The 18,947-nt window shown below is 38.7% G+C and overlaps 1 protein-coding gene and 1 pseudogene across 1 annotated transcript in view; both read left to right on the top strand.

Annotated features, from left to right (window-relative positions):
- The window catches only part of LOC146394399 (heat shock transcription factor, Y-linked-like), a 143,916-nt gene that overhangs the window by 15,035 nt on the left and 109,934 nt on the right, over positions 1–18,947 (top strand). The gene's annotated exons all lie outside the window — the stretch shown is intronic.
- The window catches only part of LOC146394400 (heat shock transcription factor, Y-linked-like), a 116,734-nt pseudogene continuing 109,818 nt past the window's right edge, over positions 12,032–18,947 (top strand).

Here is an 18,947-nt window from a genome sequence, read left to right as displayed (position 1 = left end):
CAAGAAGGAAATTAAAAACTACCTTGAAACAAATGATAATGAAGACAAAACCTCTCAAAATCTATGGGATGCTGCGAAAGCAGTGCTCAGAGGGAAATTTATAGCAATACAGGCCTTTTTCAAAAAAGAAGACAGATCCCAAATTGACAACTTAACCCTCCACCTAAATGAATTAGAAAAAGAAGAACAAAAATGTCCTCAAGTCAGCAGAAGGAAGGAAATTATAAAGATCAAAGAAGAAATCAATGAAATAGAGACACAAAAATCAATAGAGAAAATTAATAAAACCAAGAGCTGGTTCTTTGAAAAGGTGAACAAAATTGACAAACCCCTGGCCAGACTCCCTAAAAAGAGGAGAGAAAGAACCCAAATAACCAAAATCATAAATGAAAAAGGAGAAATCACAACGGATACAGCAGAAATACAAAAAACCATAAGAGAATACTATGAACAACTATACGGCAACAAGTATGACAATCTGGAAGAAATGGACAATTTTCTAGAATCTTACAGCCTGCCAAAACTGAATCAAGTAGAAACAGACCAACTGAACAGACCAATCACTAGAAATGAAATTGAAGAGGTCATGAAATCACTCCCTACAAATAAAAGTCCAGGACCAGATGGCTTCACAGGTGAATTTTATCAAACATATAAAGAGGAATTGGTGCCCATCCTCCTTAAACTCTTTCAAAATGTTGAAGAAGAAGGAATACTCCCATAGACATTCTATGAGGCCACATCACCCTCATTCCAAAACCAGACAGGGATACCACCAAAAAAGAAAACTATCGCCCAATATCATTGATGAATATAGATGCAAATCCTCAACAAATCTTAGCCAACCGAATCCAACAACATACCAAAAAAAATTATACACCATGACCAGGTTGGGTTCATCCCAGGTTCACAAGGATGGTTCAACATACGCACATCAATCAGCATCATACACCACATTAACAAAAAAAAAGTCAAAAATCATATGAATCAACATTCATATGATAACATTTGATAAAGTTCAACATCCATTCATGATCAAGAACCTCGCAAAAGTGGTATACAGGGAACATTCCTGAATATAATCAAAGCCATTTATGAGAAACCCACAGCAAATATAATCCCCAATGGGGAAAAACTGAAAGCCTTCTCACTCCAATCTGGAAGCAGACAGGGATGCCCACTCTCACCACTGCTCTTCAACATCGTTTTGGAAGTCCTAGCCACAGCAATTAGACAAATAAAAGAAATCAAAGGCATCCATATAGGAAGAGAAGAGATCAAACTGTCACTGTATGCAGATGACATGATACTATACCTAGAAAACCCTAAGCACTCAACCCATAAACTCCTTGAACTGATTAATACATTCTGCAAAAGAGCAGGATATAAGATGAACATTCAGAAGTCAGTTGCATTTCTGTATACCCCAGCAATGAAACATTAGAAAAGGAATACAAAAAATACGATACCTTTTAAAATTGTACCTCACAAAATCAAATACCTCAGAATAAACCTGACCAAGGAGGTAAAGGACCTATATGCCGAGAACTATAAAATTTTAATCAAAGAAATCAAAGAAGATGTAAAGAAATGGAAAGATATTCCATGCTCCTGGATTGGGAAAATCCATATTGTAAAAATGGCCATACTACCCAAAGCAATCTACAGATTCAAGGCAATCCCTATCAAATTACCCAGGACATTTTTCACAGAACTAGAACTAACAATCCAAACGTTTATATGGAACCACAAAAGACCCAGAATCGCCAAAGCAATCCTGAGAAACAAAAACCAAGCAGGAGGCATAACTCTCCCAGACTTCAAGAAATACTACAAAGCCACAGTCATCAAAACAGTGTGGTACTGGGATCAAAACAGACAGACAGACCAATGGAACAGAAGAGAGAACCCGGAAATAAACCCTGACACCTATGGTCAATTAATCTTGGACAAGGGAAGCAAGAACATAAAATGGGAAAAAGAAAGTCTATTCAGCAAGCATTGCTGGGAAACCTGGACAGCTGCATGCAAAGCAATGAAACTAGAACACACCCTCACACCATGCAAAAAAGAAACTCCAAATGTCTGAAACACTTAAATATACAACAGGACACCATCAAACTCCTAGAAGAAAACATAGACAAAACACTCTCTGACATCAACCTCATGAGTATTTTCTCAGGTCAGTCTCCCAAAGCAATAGAAACTAGAGCAAAAATAAACCCATGGGACCTCATCAAACTGAAATGCTTTTGCACAGCAAAGGAAACCCAAAAGAAAACAAAAAGACAACTTACAGAATGGGAGAAAATAGTTTCAAATGATGCAACGGACAAGGGCTTAATCTCTAGAACTTATACATCTCAACAGTAAAAAAACCCAATCAATCAATGGAAAAATGGGCAAAAGACCTGAATAGACATTTCTCCAAGGAAGATATATATATGGCCAGCAAACACATGAAAAAAGGCTTAACATCATTGATTATAAGAGAAATGCAAATCAAAACTACCATGAGATACCACCTCACACCAGTCAGAATGGCCATCATTAATAAATCCACAAATAACAAGTGCTGGAGGGGCTGTGCAGAAAAGGGAACCCTCCTGCACTTTTGGTGGGAATGTAAACTGGTACAGCCACTATGGAGAACAGTTTGGAGATACCTTAGTAATCTATACATAGAACTTCCATATGACACCACAATCCCACTCTTGGGCATCTATCCGGACAAAACTCTACTTAAAAGAGACACATGCACCCGCATGTTCATTGCAGCACTATTCACAATAGCCAGGACATGGAAACAACCTAAATGTCCATCGACAGATGATTGGATTCCGAAGATGTGGTGTATATATACACAATGGAATACTACTCAGCCATAAAAAAGAATGACACAATGCCAGTTGAAGCAACATGGATGGAGCTAGAGAATCTCATCCTGAGTGAAATGAGCCAGAAAGACAAAGACAAATACCATATGATATCACTTATAACTGGAATCTAATACCCAGCACAAATGAATATCTCCTCAGAAAAGAAAATCATGGACTTGGAGAAGAGACTTGTTGCTGCGTGATGGGAGGGGGAGGAAGTGGGAGGGATCGGGAGCTTGGGCTTATCAGACACAACTTAGAATAGATTTACAAGGAGATCCTGCTGAATAGCATTGAGAACTATGTCTAGATACTCATGTTGCAACAGAAGAAAGGGTGGGGGAAAAATGTAATTGTAATGTATATATGAAAGGATAACCTGACCCCCTTGCTGTACAGTGGGAAAATAAAATAAAATAAAAGGAAATATAAATAAAATGAAAAAGATGAAAGAACCGCAAAACCTAAATTTGACTGAAGAAAGGAAATAATAAAAGCCAAAGAGGAAATCAATTAAATAGAGTTTCAAAAATGATAGACACAATCAATCAAATAAAATGCTGGTTCTTTGAAAAGGTCAACATATAGGCAAACCTCTGGCTAGTCTCACCAAAAAGATGAGAGAAATAACCCAAATAAACGAAATCAGAAATGGAAAAGGTAAGTCCAATGTATAGTAAAGAAATACAAAAAATGAGAGAATATTATGAGCAATTGTCTGTCGACAAATTTGACAAACTGGAAGACAACTTTCTAGAGTCTTACATCCTGCCAAAAGTGAACTGAAAAGAAATAGATCAACTGAACAGAGCAATCACTAGAGACAAAATTGAACATGTTATAAAAACACTACCTACAAAAGAAATCCCGGACCAGATGGCTTCCCAGGAAAATTACACCAAACACACAAAGAGGAAATTATACACATCCTCCTTAAAATTTTTCAAAAATTGAAGAAGAAGGAACACTTCCAAAGACATTCTATGATGCCAACAGCAGCTTAATTACCAAGACAGACAAAAATACCACCAAAAAAGAAAACTACAGGCCTATAAATTTGATGAATGTAGATGCAAAAAATTCTCAACAAAAGTTTAACCATCCAAATGCACAAAACATATCAGAAAGGTCACACACCATGACCAGGTGCGATTCACCCCAGGTGCACAGGGATGGTTCAACATATCAATCAGTGTCAAATCAATCAGCCATACACCACATTAACAAAAGAAAAGTCAAAAACAACATGATCATCTCAATAGATGCAGAAAAAGCATTTGACACAGTCCAACAGCCCTTCATGATAAAAACTCTTACCTAAGTAGGTATAGAGGGAACACTCCTTAACATAATTAAAGCCATTTATGACAAACCCACGGCCCATATATAATACTCAATGCAGAAAAGCTGAAAACTTTTCCACCAAAATCTAGAACAAGACAAGGATGTCCACTATCACCACTGTTATTCAACATTTTACTGGAAGGGCTAGCCACATCAATCAGACAAATCAAAGAAATGAAAGGCATCCAAGTAGAAAGAGAAGCGATAAAACTGTCACTGGATGCAGATGTCATGATACTATGCGTAGAAAACCCAAAAGACAACACAAAAACTACTTTGAACTGATCAACAAAGTCAGCAAAGTAGCAGGATATATGATCCATATTCAGAAATCAGTCACATTTCTGTATACTAATAATGAAACTTTAGAAGAGGAATACAAAAACACAATACCTTTTATAATTGCACTCCAAGAAACCAAATACCTGGGAATACACCTGAACAAGGATGTAAAGCACTTATATGCTGAGAACTATAAAACATTAAACAAGGAAACTAAAAGAGATGTAAAGAAATGGAAAGACATTCCGTGATCCTGGGTTGGAGAAATTAATTTTGTACAAATGGATACACTACCACCCAAAGCAATCTTCAGATTCAATAAAATCCCTATCAAATGACCTATGACATTTTCACAGAACGAGAACAAACAATCCAAAACTTTGTATGGAACCACAGTAAGCCCAGAATTGCCAAAGCAGTTCTGAAGAACAAAAACCAAGCGGGAGGCATAACTTTCCCAGAATTCATGCAATATTACAAAGCCTCAGTCATCAAGACAGTGTGGTCCTGGTACCAAAACAGAAATATAGACCAATGCAACAGACTAGAGAACCAAGAAATTAACCCAGACACCTATGGTCCAACTAATATTTGACGAAGGATGCGAGAACATAAAATGGGAAAAATACAGTCTTTTCAGCAAGCATTGCTGGGAAGCCTGAACAGCTGCATGTAAATCAATGAAACTAGAACATGCCCTCACACTACATAAGAAAATAAGCTGAAAAAAGGCGTAAAGACTTAAATATAAGAAAATAAACCATCAAAATCCTGGAAGAGAACATAGGCAAATGCTCTCTGACATCAACCTCATGGATATGTTCTCAGGTCAGTGTCCCAAAGCAATGGAATTAAGAGCAGAAATAAGTCAATAGGACCTAATCAAACTTACAAGTTTGGCACAGAAAAGGAATCCAAAAAGAAAACGAAAAGACAACTTGCGGAATGGGAGAAAATAGACACAAATGATGCCACCGATGAGTCTTAATGTCTAGAATATACAAGCAACGTACACCACTAAACAGCAAAAACAACAACTCAATGGAAAAATTGGCAAAAGACCTGAACAGACATTTTCCCAAGGAAGATGTACAAAGGCCAACAAGCACATGAAAAAATGCTCAACATCACTGATTATTAGAGACATGAAAATGAGAACTCCCATGAGACACCACCTCTCACCGGTCTGAATGGCTGTCACTAATACATCCACAAATAACAAATGCTGGATGGGGCATGGGGAAAAGGGAACCCTCCTGCACTGTTGGTGGGAATGTGAACTGGTAAAACCACTATGGAGAACAGTATGGAGGTATCTTAGAAGTCTTACATAGAACTACCATATGACCCAGCAATCCCATGTTTGCACATACATCCAGACAAAACTCTACTTAAAAAACACAGGCACTCAAATGTACATTGCATCTCTATTCACAATAGCCAAGGCATGGAAACAACCCAAATGTCCATTGACAGATGACTTGCTTAGGAAGATATGGTAGATATACAAATGGAACACTACTCAGTCATAAAAAAGAACAAAATAATGCCATTTGTGGCAACATGGATGGAACTAGAGACTCTCATGCAGAGTGAAGTAAGTCAGAAAGAGAAAGACAGATACCGTGTGATATCATTTATATCTGGAACCTAATATAAGGCACAAATGTACTTCACGAACTTGCAGAATAGTTTTGTTATTGCCATGGGGGAGGGATTGGGTAGGTTGGGAGCTTGGGGTTAATAAATATAAACTTTGCCTCTGGAATTGATGAGTAAAGAGATCCTGCTCTGCAGCACTGGCACCTATGTCTAGTCATTTGTGATGGAGCATGACAATATGTGAAAATAGAATTTGTACATGTATGCGTAACTGGGTCAAAATTATGTACCATAGAAAAATTTATTTTGGGGAAAGAACTATTAAAATTATCATTACCATCATCAATTAAAGACTATGTAAGGGGTTTAAACATCTACACAAGTGATCTTGTTTTGTTCCATCTGTCAGAATCCCAATTTGAATCCACTGTCTCTCATTGCAATTTGAATCCACAGTTGTGGGTTCTTCATGGCTGAAGCTTTGGAATGGGAAATCTGAGGTTCCTGTTTTGTGTATTTTGTGTGTGTTGTGCATGTACCACTTTGCCAAAATTACTTCATCAAAAATCTGTAATTCTCAAAATACATAAGGTAAGTTAATTTTGGATTTGCATGAACAGGAAAATATTCAGTATTGAATTAACATTTGATGTTAAAGTTAAAATTTTTTGATTTAACTTATGTGCACAGGTCTTCAGAGTCATCAACATAAGTATAATAACATATTGTACCTAGGTTTGATAAAAGTCAAATCAGATACTGAGACTTCAGTTACGAAGAAGAGACTACAACATCACTTAAGACTATGATTGGTATTTTGGTGCTGTGCTGAGATATTCCTTCTGTACCAGGAAACATGTGCTTTTAGAAATGATAAAAAGTCCATCCAGAAAAGTTTGATGGATTTTTCAGTAAAGAAGGGAGGAGGAATGGAATTGCATTTTACCAGGGGAACAGAAAGTAAGTGTCTTATAGCTTAGTATTTTGAATGGAACGGTAGCAGACAGAATAATATGGATGCAGAAAGTGATGGTAGTTTTATGGGAAGTGGACAGTGAGAAAGGACTTTTGTGCTTGGTCAGAACTGACTGCATTGGGAATTCACGTTAATGAAGTAAACTAATTTTAAAGGTAAGCTAGTGCAAAACTTGAATTTAGTTTCTGTCTCTCTGTTAAAAGAAGGTTTTACTAACTTTCTTAACCTTAACTTTTGATAACAGGTTACATGAATTTGCTGGTCTTTAATTTGCATTTGCTTTTGAAATCCTTTGTTACTTTTGTTGAATGAATAAGTAATGTTAAACAATAAAGTATGACTCTATTTGATCAGGTGTTTTAAATTTTTCTTCTGTGTGTGTTTGTGTTTATATATATAAATATATATGTTATTTTTTTGCAAACTTATGAAGTGTAACTTACAGGGGACAATTTGTGCAATGAAATGTATGAACAAAATCAATAGGATTATGGCTCAAAAATTAACCCCTCATGGTCAGACTTGCCATCCTGATGCCCTTGTGTGCATGCTAACAGTCTGCCCTTAAAGCAGGGAAGTTAATATAGGTAAACAATAGGAGTTCCCATTGTGGAGCAGTGGTTAATGAATCTGACTAGGAACCATGAGGTTGCACATTCAGTCCCTGGCCTTGCTCAGTGGGTTGAGAATCCGGCATTGCTTTGAGCTATGGTGTAGGTTGCAGATGCGGCTCGGACCCCATATTGCTGTGGCTCTGGCATAGGCTGGTGGCTATAGCTCCAATTAGACCCCTGGCCTGAGAACCACCATATGCCATGGGAACAGCTCTAGAAAAGGCAAAAAGATTAAAAAAAGGTAAACAATACCTATGAATTAAAGAGCCAGGATTATGGGAACTACAAGAGGTGACTTGGTTCTTCCTGGCTCCTAGGCAAACCCAATAATGAAGAAGAAATACTTAGGAAATGTGTTTCCCATTTTGGGGTATAACTTCTACAATTCTAAAGCGACCATATTTGCTGAAAAATGAAGATCCGTTTAGAGCAAAACCTTGTGATTCATATTCTAGTTCTGTGTTTCGAGGTTAGGGTTCACTTTCTAAAACTAACTTCCCAAAGAGTTCTTTGATGCTATGTGACAATATTTCAAAGTTTAGCTGGATTAATCAGAAAATATTCTAAGCTTGGGAAACTGATTGCTGTAATCTGCCTCTGGGAGAATATCAGATGCCCCATGATAACCAGGGGGCTAGACACTCTGGAAAAGTATCATTTAAAGGGTTGTCTCCAGGCTAGATGAAAGTTCCCTTATCAGGAATTCTTAAGCCATATATGCTCTAATAATGTGAATAAAATAACTCTGAAATTGGTATTTCTCACGTAGGAAGGGCCTCTACATTGCATTGGTCTACAGAGAGAACTACTGACTTCAAAGTCACCTTATAACAAGGCCCTAATAACAAAACACCCAGGGCTGGACAAAATGAAAACACCATCAGAAGTATACCACTATCCCAAGATTGCCACACCTGACCCATGTTGTTGTTTGTTTTCCTACTGATTTAAATTGATGGGTTTCTCCCCTCCAAGGGTCTTATTATTTATGATCCTTGGTGGGATCACCTCACCTGGCAATATAATACCTGCCCTCACAAGGGCAGAAATATGATTTCATCTATGCTAATAAAGCTCAATAAATAAGAATTGAAACTTTAGCCAATTGACATAACTTCTAATTTAATTTATTAATTATATTATTAAATCTATACTAATCTAAATATTAAGATTCCTTGTATTGGGAACACTTAAACCATCTAGGGAAAAACAGGGTAAGAACACTGGGCAAACCAGTATAAAACTTCCTTTAAAGGTAAGAGACAGACCAATCCACCTCAACAGGGTAATACTGGTCTGTTCTGGGTGAAGCTTTTCAATTTTTACTTATGACATTACCAATTCTTCTTTCTATATAATATTTTAATGGACCACAAATATCTTATATTATTTTTTGACTCCTTATCCAAAGAGGTTTTATGTTTATTTTATTTCCCCAATACATCATTATATTTTCTACTATACAGCATTGTGAGCCAGTTATACACACAGGTGTACCCTATTTTCTCACATTGTCATGCTCCATCGTAAGCAAATAGACATAGTTCCCAGTGCTACACTGCAGGATCTCACTGCTCATCCATTCCAAAGGCAATAGTCTACATCAATTAACCCCAAGCTCCCACTCACTCCCACTCCCTCCCTTCTGCCTCCTGCACCCCCTTGAATCATACATCCATTCTCAAAGTCCATGTTTTTCTTTTCTGTGGAAAGCTTCATTTCCGCTGTATAGTAGCTTGCAGATATCAGTGATATCATATGGTATTTGTCTTTCTCTTTGTGAATTCCTTCTCTCAGCATGAGTGCCTCTGTGTTATTTTTATTCACTGTTTTCAGAAAATTGCTATTTCCTGCATTTCCAATGTGTGCCTGAATCCCTGAAAATGATAGACCGTTCCATGTGAGATCGGTGACCTCTAAGTATGGGAAAGTGCAACAAGAAGGAATATTTTCCTGGACCGTAATAGACTAGCAAGACAGGTGGTCCAGAGACCTTTGGCTACTCCTAACATGGCCTTGTCCAGTATTAGCACATTGAGTGGCCTATCTGTGAACTCTTGGCCAGAATGAGGGATGTTCATTCCTAGCACCGTGGGATGAAATGGTCATGAAATGCCTCTCAAAACTATGGGCAAATGTTTGACCATGGGGGCTTATGGCCAACTGTGACCTCAAGTATAACACCTGCCTTCAGGCATTCCATGGAGTAAAACTTGAGCCACAGCAGCTGTTTCCCTGCAGCACCTGCTGAGCAGAGCTCAGGGAGGCGACCAGAAGAGAGGTACACGCCTTCAGACAGTTCGATTTCAGGTGAGCATTTCTATGGCCCCAAATTCTTGCCTCTTCTCTCATCTAGAAATACAGAGATCATTAACCATGGCATCTGCATGGGCCAGTAGGGAGAAAAGGCAGAATGGAGTAGCTGTGGGCCAGACATCCAAGGAAGACGAGGAAATATTTCAGGAGTAATTTTAGGCAAACCTTGCCTGGCTAAGATCTTAGGGTTTATGTGCCCTGTCAGACATGATGCCACCAACACTTCTCAAAGCAGCATCAGCTGGCAGCGGCAACCTTACATTTTCAAGGTCTCCTCATACAGCAACAGAAAGGAGACAACATGCGTTATGACCAATAGCTCCTGTGATTTATGTGTTAATACCACACCAAGTGTTAAAACCTCCTCAGATAAAACGGAAGCCCTCCTTCAACAATACTGGTATCAACCTACATCCTAAACTCCTATTTAAACTCATTTTTCTTTACTTCCCAACCTCTATGGTAGCTTGTACCATGTCCATCCACCCAGTACTTGTCACCCCAGGCCAGCAGGAAGCAGATAGAGAAGAGTAGATGGTCACCCCTATCCCATATAATGGAAGGCTTGAATGACAGGTTTCCAGGAGGATGGAGACAGACCCCCATACACCCCAACCACTGCTGTTCACCTGAGAGACTTGCTGTGGACACCCCCCCCCCAGTATGTGGATGCTCAAGTTGGGCAGCAAGAAACAATGACCTGTGGGAAACAACTGCCTGCAGAGCTTAACCTCTTACAGGGAGTAACTGCTCTATATCATGGGACTCAAGCCGTTACACCTCCCTTGACCTTCCCCTCCTTCTTCATTGTCCCTGCAACAGATTCCCAGCATGGACTTCATCCACGGATTCCCACCACAGGTGCTTTGTAAGCTTAACACCTCCTTGCAGTCAAGGCTGATGCCATCTAGAGCTCAGCCCCTCACTTTCTGATGCCCTAGTGAATACCAATTGGCCTTGTGAATTCCTCTCTCAGCCATCCTAATGAGAAAATATTAGGAATATTGTTTAACACACAGACTACTTACGTAGGATACACAGAAAACTCTATGTGCTAAAATCAGTGATAATAAATCACTGTCAGTTTTTAACAATGTGAAAACATTGTGTATGAATTTTAACGTATTCAATGCAATGGCATATATTATCTTCAGAATGTTGTACACCCATCACTTCTCCAGTTGTGAAATATTGGCCTCAATCCACAAGGAAATCTCATATCCCTTTGGATGGTGCTTCCCAAAATTTCCTCTCCTAACCACAGCATTTATCCCTCTTTCTATATCTCGATGGCTATAGATATTTTGCTTGGTGCCCAGGGACCTTCCGTGTCTTGCTTAGTGATAAAGGTTGTGTTTTTGTGTGTGTGCTTGTTTCCTTTATTTCTTTTTTTTAATTTTTATTTTATGGACTGCACCTGGGGCATGCAGAATTTCCCAGGCCAGGGATTGAACCCAGATCACAGTCGTGACAACAACAGATTGTTAACAAGCTAGCTGCCAGGGAAATCCTGGCTAAGATTTTTCTGAATACAGATGCGGCATAGATTCTAGTTATAAACTGGGAAGTGATACATACCATATGTTTCACTTTACTGGTTTTTTTGGTCCCATTTTCCAGGCCTTAATAACAGGCACCAAATGTGTATGTTTATAATAGGGAATTTATGTTTACTTCTGGGATGAAATGGATTTATTTATGTGATGGGTTTTCTTATTTATTAAAAAGATTCCATTGGAATGGGATTTTGCTGACCTCACTTTTATTAGGGGGGGTTACTGTTTAAGTAAGGAGCTCATATTTTATGTTAACTGGACCAATTTCATAGGAAAGTAAGCACTGACTGAAGGTTATGCTCCGATTGCTAGGAGACCTGTCATCTGACAGCTACTTAGCTTAGCAACCATTGTGATGCATGGGTGATTTTATCTCTGTAAGCTTACCAAAGCAGCATTTAAAAGTGCAGAGTTCAAAAAGCATGCTGTTGAGAAAAGTAGCTGCAGAGAAACTAATCTGAGATGGCACAAGCTCCTTCAGAAATTCAACCTGTGTCTCCTTAAGATGCACCAACTGGTTCAGAATCCTCCATTACATCTCCATGGTGTGATAACTCAATCACTGGGGACTTGGACTTGAGGTCTCAGATTGAAGAAACAGCTTTTCGGGCTTTGTCTGAAGGCTCCCTGATAAAAAAGCCATGTCGCACATTGTGTGCCTCTGAACCAGATGAAGACGGTGATTTTCTTCCTCTGCCCTTTCCCAGAAAACTTTGGAAAACTGCTGAAAGTGATCACTTTAAGTCCACTTGGTGGGAAGCAAATGGAACCTTGAGAGTGATTAATGAAGAACGCGTCAAGAAAGAAGTTCTGGAGAGAAAGGGTCCGTTCAGAATATTTGAAACTGAGAGTATGAAAAGCTTAGTTTGACAGCTTAACCTTTATGCATTTAATAAGTTGCAAAGGAATTTTCAAAGATGTGCCTCACTAGCTGACTTTCTGGCAGAAGAAAATGAAGTCTCTGCTCGGAACAAGGCATTAAGAAATTTCCAGTTACTACTTATAGAGGGAGTGTATAAAATTCTCTTTGGACATGTGCAAATATGTCCATCCATATAGGGTCAAAGTAGACCTTGAAAGTGGGATGAAGTACTGTTCCATTTTTATTATGATGATTATTTTTTGTCTTTTTGCCATTTCCTGAGCCACTCCCATGGCATATGGTGGTTCCCAGGCTAGGGGTTGAATTGGAGCTATAGCCCCCGTCCTACGCCAGAGTCACAGCAACGTGGGATCCAAGCCACATCTACAAAGTACACCATAGCTCATGGCAACACCAGATCCTTAACCCACTGAGCAAGGCCAGGAATCAAACCCGCAAACCCATGGTTCCAAGGCGGATGCGTTAACCACTGTGCCACGACAGGAACATCCATGCTCAACATTTTTAAATTGAGGATGGCTTGGTCATAAAATATTTGGGATGATAAATCATTGTCCTAGCCTCCTTGAGGCTTGTCAATGAACCTCAAAAAATGCAGGCCACAGAGCCTAATACTATTACTGTAAATATACCAGACATTTTTCCTTGAGGGCAATAGTTGGCTGTGACCACTAAGAACATTTTTGAAAATATTAGCAGTGGACGTGTATTGTCTCATGATATTAACTCCATATGATGCAAAGAGTCAGATATTATGGCTTCTGTCTCCTCGTCTCCTTGTTTCAAATACCATTAAATAAATTTCTCCTTGGTTTTAGCTGCAGTTCTACCATAATCCAAACTTTAAATGAGGCTGTCCTCAACTGTTGGTAAGGAGGAAAAGAAGAGTCACGTATAAAAATGCTTCTCCAGTATTGGCTTCTCTACGTCAAGGTTGCAGCAAGAAGCACTCTAGAACAGGGCATAAGGTGGATAATCATAATTCTGATTTTGAAGCAGAAACTCGTGGAGAAAATGCATTTTCAACCTCCACAAATTTGCATGTGCCTTTAGTAAGAAGGCCTTCTACCAGCCAGAGAATTTCTAATACAACTACCCCCATGAGAAGTGACGTTTCTTCTACATCATCAGCATCAGCAGACCACAGGACAAACTGTCGTGGCTCAACATGCTACTTTAAATCAGTTGACCACGTTTCATACGCACTCACAAAAGAAGCTACTCTCCAGCAAGTGGCCACCTTGTGAATTTCATTACAACTACCACTTCCATGTCTCAGTACCACCTTATTTCTCCCTTCCCGAGTGGTTATTTTGGAATGACGGTGAAGCCGTCCCCTTTTCCAACCAGATATCTGAATATAGCACCAAGAGAGGGCCCTTTGTCTAACCCTCAACCAGCCAACCATCCGTGGTTCCCAATGCCAATGGCCACTGATACCTCTGCTGCCTCTCTCTCAAGGCCAATACCTCCATCCTCTTCATTATTTGAACACCATCCTAATTTTGACCTAACAACGGTCTATAGATTCTGCAGGATAGTGAAGATGAACATTTATGCTTGCAAATGTCAACAATTTCCTGCAATTCCTTTATTTCAAAAATAAATTTATATGTTCATGTTCATAGTTGCAATTTCTTCATTTATGAAACAATTAAGGGCTGTGTTTCTTTTTCTAAAATGATGTTTATTTTTTTCTATCATAGCTTGTTTCCCATGTTCTGTCAAGTTTCTACTGTCGAGCAAAGTGACCCAGGCACACACCACCCCAACCACCCAAGACCCACACCCACACACGTATGTATCCTTTTTATTTTTTCACATAACCCTCCTTTGTGCTCCATCAAAAGTGACTAGATGTAGTTTCCATTGATTTACAGCATGATCTCATTGCATACCCACTCCACATGCAATACTTTGCACCTTTTCTAACTCCCGATTTCCAGTCCATCACAATCCTACCCCCTCCCCTTTGGCAATCCAGACACTGTTGCCCACGTTTATGAGTTTCGTTCAGGTGGAAATTTCCACTTGTGCCATTTGTTACAGTCCAAACATATGTGATATCGTATTGTATTCGCCTTCCTCTTTCTGAGTAACTTCACTTAGCATGATCTTCTCTAATTCCAGCCATGTTGCTGCAAATGGCATTACTTTGTTCTTTTTTATGGCTGAGTCGGGGTTCCATTGTGTATATGTGTGTATATATGGAACACGCACACCACATCTTAATCCAATCTTCTCAATGGACATTTAGGTTATTTCCCTGTCTTGGCTCTTGTGGACAGTGATGCAATGAACATACATGTGCATGTGTCTTTTTCAAGGGAAGTTTGTTTTCAGCTGTATGCCCAAGAGTGGGATTTCTGGGTCGGTCAGGTATTAGTTCTATATTTACTTTTCTGAAGTATTTCCATGGTGGTTTCCTTAATGGTTGTAACAATTGACATTCCTTTCATCAGTGTAGGAGAGTTTCCTTTTCTCCACACCCACTCCAGCATTTTTTTTTATGTGTGGACTTGTTAAGGATGGCCATTCTGACAGGTGAGAAAGGTACCTCATAGTAGTTTGTATTTTCATTTCCCTAAGAAACAATGATATTTAGAATTTTTTTATGTGCTTTCTGACTATCAGTATATATATTCTTTCGTGGAATGTCTATGCAGGTCTTTTGCCCCCTATTCCATTGGGTTGTTGGCTTTTTTGTGGTTGAATTGTATAAGGTGTTTGTATATTTTAGAGATTAATCCCTTTTTAGTTGCATGGTCAGAAACAATTTTCTCCCATTGTAAGTTGTCCTTTTGTCTTTTTAGTGGTTTTCAATGCCAGATTGTTTTGTGGTTTTTCCATATTTGAAAATTTTAGTAGTTAGATAGGAATATTTGACATGCTTTCTTGATAATAACGGTTTCAAAAAAGAAAATGCAACTAAGGAAAAAGACAGTGGGAGTTAAGTGATTTCTGAAATAGTCCAGGTTGTATTGAATGGATGCCTAAATTAAGATGGTAGGGAAAGAGGGGCAGATGAAGTTCAATTTTGAAAGGGAAAATACATATTCTTTATGTAGCATTTTCTCAGCTGCATTATACTCTGTTATTTCAAAGGGAACTTGGATCTTACCTGACAAGATTGTCTTTATTACAAAAAAAAATAAATTTCATGGGGTTCCCACCATGGCTAAGAAGTTAACAAACCGAACTAGTGCTGATGAGGAAGTGGCTTCAACCCCTGGCCTCACTCAGGGGGTTTTAAAGAGGCAGAGTTGCCATGAGCTGTGATCAAAGTGCAGATGTTGCTCAGTTCCAGCATTGCTATGGCTGTTTTAGGCCAGCAGACACAGCTCTGGTTTGACCCCTAGCCTGGGATCCTCCATATGCCAAATGTATGGCCCTATAAAGACAAAAAGAAAAAGATAAGCATAAGTTAGAAAATACATTTCATCCTCCAAACTACAGCATAGTTTAGCTTCCCCAGGACCCATGTCCATAAGTGCACCATAACTGCAATTATGAAGGCCAATGACATAATCAGTGATTGCATCACCATCAGCACATGGTGGTAGTTTCAAATGAAACATTTACCAAACAAACAAACAAAAAACGAGGGGGTATCATTATTGCTTTAAAATCCTCAAACTCTCCAGGTTAGGTGTGCCTTTATTTCCTCCCCTTTATATTTCCTGCTGCACACTTATAAGTTGTGTTCTTTTATTCCACAAAGAGAGGCTTAAATAATTATACTGGTCTTTAATGCCAAACCTTAGCATGGCTAACAAATCCGTTGAAGATGTAGAATCTGTCTGACCTGGCAGCTTCATGTTTCAGTTTCGCCATCGACAGATTACTGGACTGGGATAATATGGATATGTGTACACAGGGCAATACTACTCCCCTTAAAAAGAATGAAATAATGCCATTTGCAGCAAGATGGGGTGGAATTAGAGACCCTCATCCTGAGCGAAGTAAGGCAGAAAGAGGAAGACAAATACCACATGATGTCACTTATAATTGGTATCTACTATACAGCACAGATGATCATTTCCACAGAAAAGAGAATCATACACCTAGAGGATAAATTCGTGCTTACCAAGCAGAGGGGGCGGGAGTGGAATGGTTTGGGAGCTTGTGGTTCATAGAGTCAGACAACTGCCTTGGGATGGATGAACAATGAGACCATGCTGGGTAGCACTGAGAACTATGTCTAGGCACTTAGGATGAAGCATGATTGTGTAAGAAAGAGAATGTATACATGTATGTGTAACTGGGTTACCATGCTATAGAGTACAAAATCGAAAGAATGCTATAAACCAGTTCTAATGGAAAAAAATGTTTATATCATTATATAAATATAAAGTAAAATAAAATAGTGAAAAAGAGACCTTTTACGGACAAGATAATCTAAGATAATTTAACAAATTCTGTTAAAAAAACTGTTTCTGAAATAAATATTAAAAATAATAGTAATAATAGAGATAAAAAGAAAAAATCAATAAAACTAAGAAATGTTTTGTTGAAAAGTTAAAAAATAAAAAAACATAAAAGGTAAAATTAAAAAGAAAAAAAAAAGAAAAAGCAAAGAATAAGTAAAAAGACAAAATGCTGGCCAGACTCACCGGACGAGGAAAGAAAAAAAGTGATTTAAAAAACATAAGCAATCAGAGTTCCCGTCATGGCTCAGTGGTTAACGAATCTGACTGGGAACCATGAGGTTGCGGGTTTGATCCCTGCCTTGCTCAGTGGGTTAAGGATCCGGCATTGCCATGAGCTGTGGTGTAGGTTGCAGATGTGGCTGGGATCCCGTATTGCTGTGGCTCTGGTGTAGGCCGGCAGCTACAGCTCCATTTAGTCCCCTAGCCTGGGAACCTCCATATGACAGGGGTGCGGCCCTAGGAGAGTCAAAAAGACAAAAAACAAAACCAAACAAAAGCAAAAACAAACATAAAAATCCTAGGTTTGAAGAAAATAAAATGTAAGAAATGAAAAAGAAGAAATCCCAATGGATACTGCAAAAACACCCCCCCAAAAAAACTAAGCATATATCATAAATACTTAATTGCCAACAAATTTTAAAACCTCCTAGAAATGGACAACTTTCTAGAGAGTTAAAACATGCAACAAATGAATCCAGAAGAAATAGATGATCAACTGAACAGACAGGTCACTGGAAATGAAATTGAACATGTAATAAAAACACTCCCTGCAAACAAAAGCCTAGCATCACATAGGAACAATGGTGAAATATTCCAAACATACAAGGGGAAACAGTCCTATCCTCCTTACACCTTTCCACAAGCATGACGAAGAAGAAACATTCCCAAAGATTGTCCATGAACCCAGCATCACCCTAACACCAATGCCAAAGACACTACCCAAAAAGTAAATTTTATGCCAATATCTGTGATGAAATAGAAGTAAAAATTCCCAACAAAATTTTTTCAGCCAAGTCCAACAACATGCAAAATAGGATCATACACAACGACCAAGTGGATTTTGTCCCGGGTTTGCAAGGAGGGTTCAAACTACTCAAATCAAACAATGTCACACAGTACATGAACATACAAAAACTAAAAACCCACATGATCCTCTCAATAGATGCAGCAAAAGCATTCGCAACGTCCAACATCCATTCATGACCAAACCTCTTACCAAAGTGGGTATTTGAGAAATATATCTTAACATGATAAAAGCCATTTATGACAAACCCACAGCCAACATACTCCTCAAACGAAAAAAGCTGAAAGCCTCTGCACTAAACTCTGAAACGAGGCAAGAAGGCCCATTCTCACCACTTTTATTCAACCTACTATTGGAAGTGCTAGGCACAGCAATGAGACAAACGAAATACATCAAACGTGTCCAAACTGGCAGAGAAGAGGCAAAGTATTCACTACGTGCTGATGACAAGATGCAATCTATAGGAAATCCTAAGGCGGCCACACCAAAACTACCCAAACTGACCCACCAATTTGGCAAAATAGCAGGATACAAAATTAGCACTCGGTAATTGGTTGCCCTTTGGGCTACTCACAATAAACTCTTGGCAAAAGAATAAAAAATAGCATATTTTGAAAAATGCACCCCGAAAATTTAAAGACCGAGCAATAAACTGGACCAAGGAGGTGAAAGATTATAAGCTGAACTGTAAGAAATTAAAGAAGATTCAAATAAAGGGACAGAGAGTCCATGATCCAGGTTTGGAAGAATTAATATTATTAAAAAGCAATAGTGTGCAATGAAATCTACGGATTCAATGACATCGCTAACAGAAGACACCTGACATTGTAACAGAACTAGGACAAAGGGAAAATTCAAAAATTGATATGGAACCATGTAAAACCCAGAATTGCCAGAGCAATCCTGAGGGGGGCAAAAAATAAACAAATAAATAAAAACAAAGTAGGAGGCATAACTCTCCTAGACATCAGGCAATTTTTCAGAGCCACAGTAATCAAGACACTGTGGTACTGGTACCAAAACAGACCTACAGACCAATGG

Source organism: Sus scrofa, chromosome Y (genome assembly GCF_054392235.1).
Source record: "Sus scrofa isolate SSC_HxYL_T2T_F1_AM1 chromosome Y, Sscrofa_HxYL_maternal_Yorkshire_Landrace_v2.0, whole genome shotgun sequence".
In the NCBI taxonomy this organism is placed as follows: Eukaryota; Metazoa; Chordata; class Mammalia; order Artiodactyla; family Suidae; genus Sus; species Sus scrofa.
The sequence above is the reverse complement of the archived record's forward strand: the minus strand, read 5'-3'. Positions and strand labels throughout refer to the sequence as shown.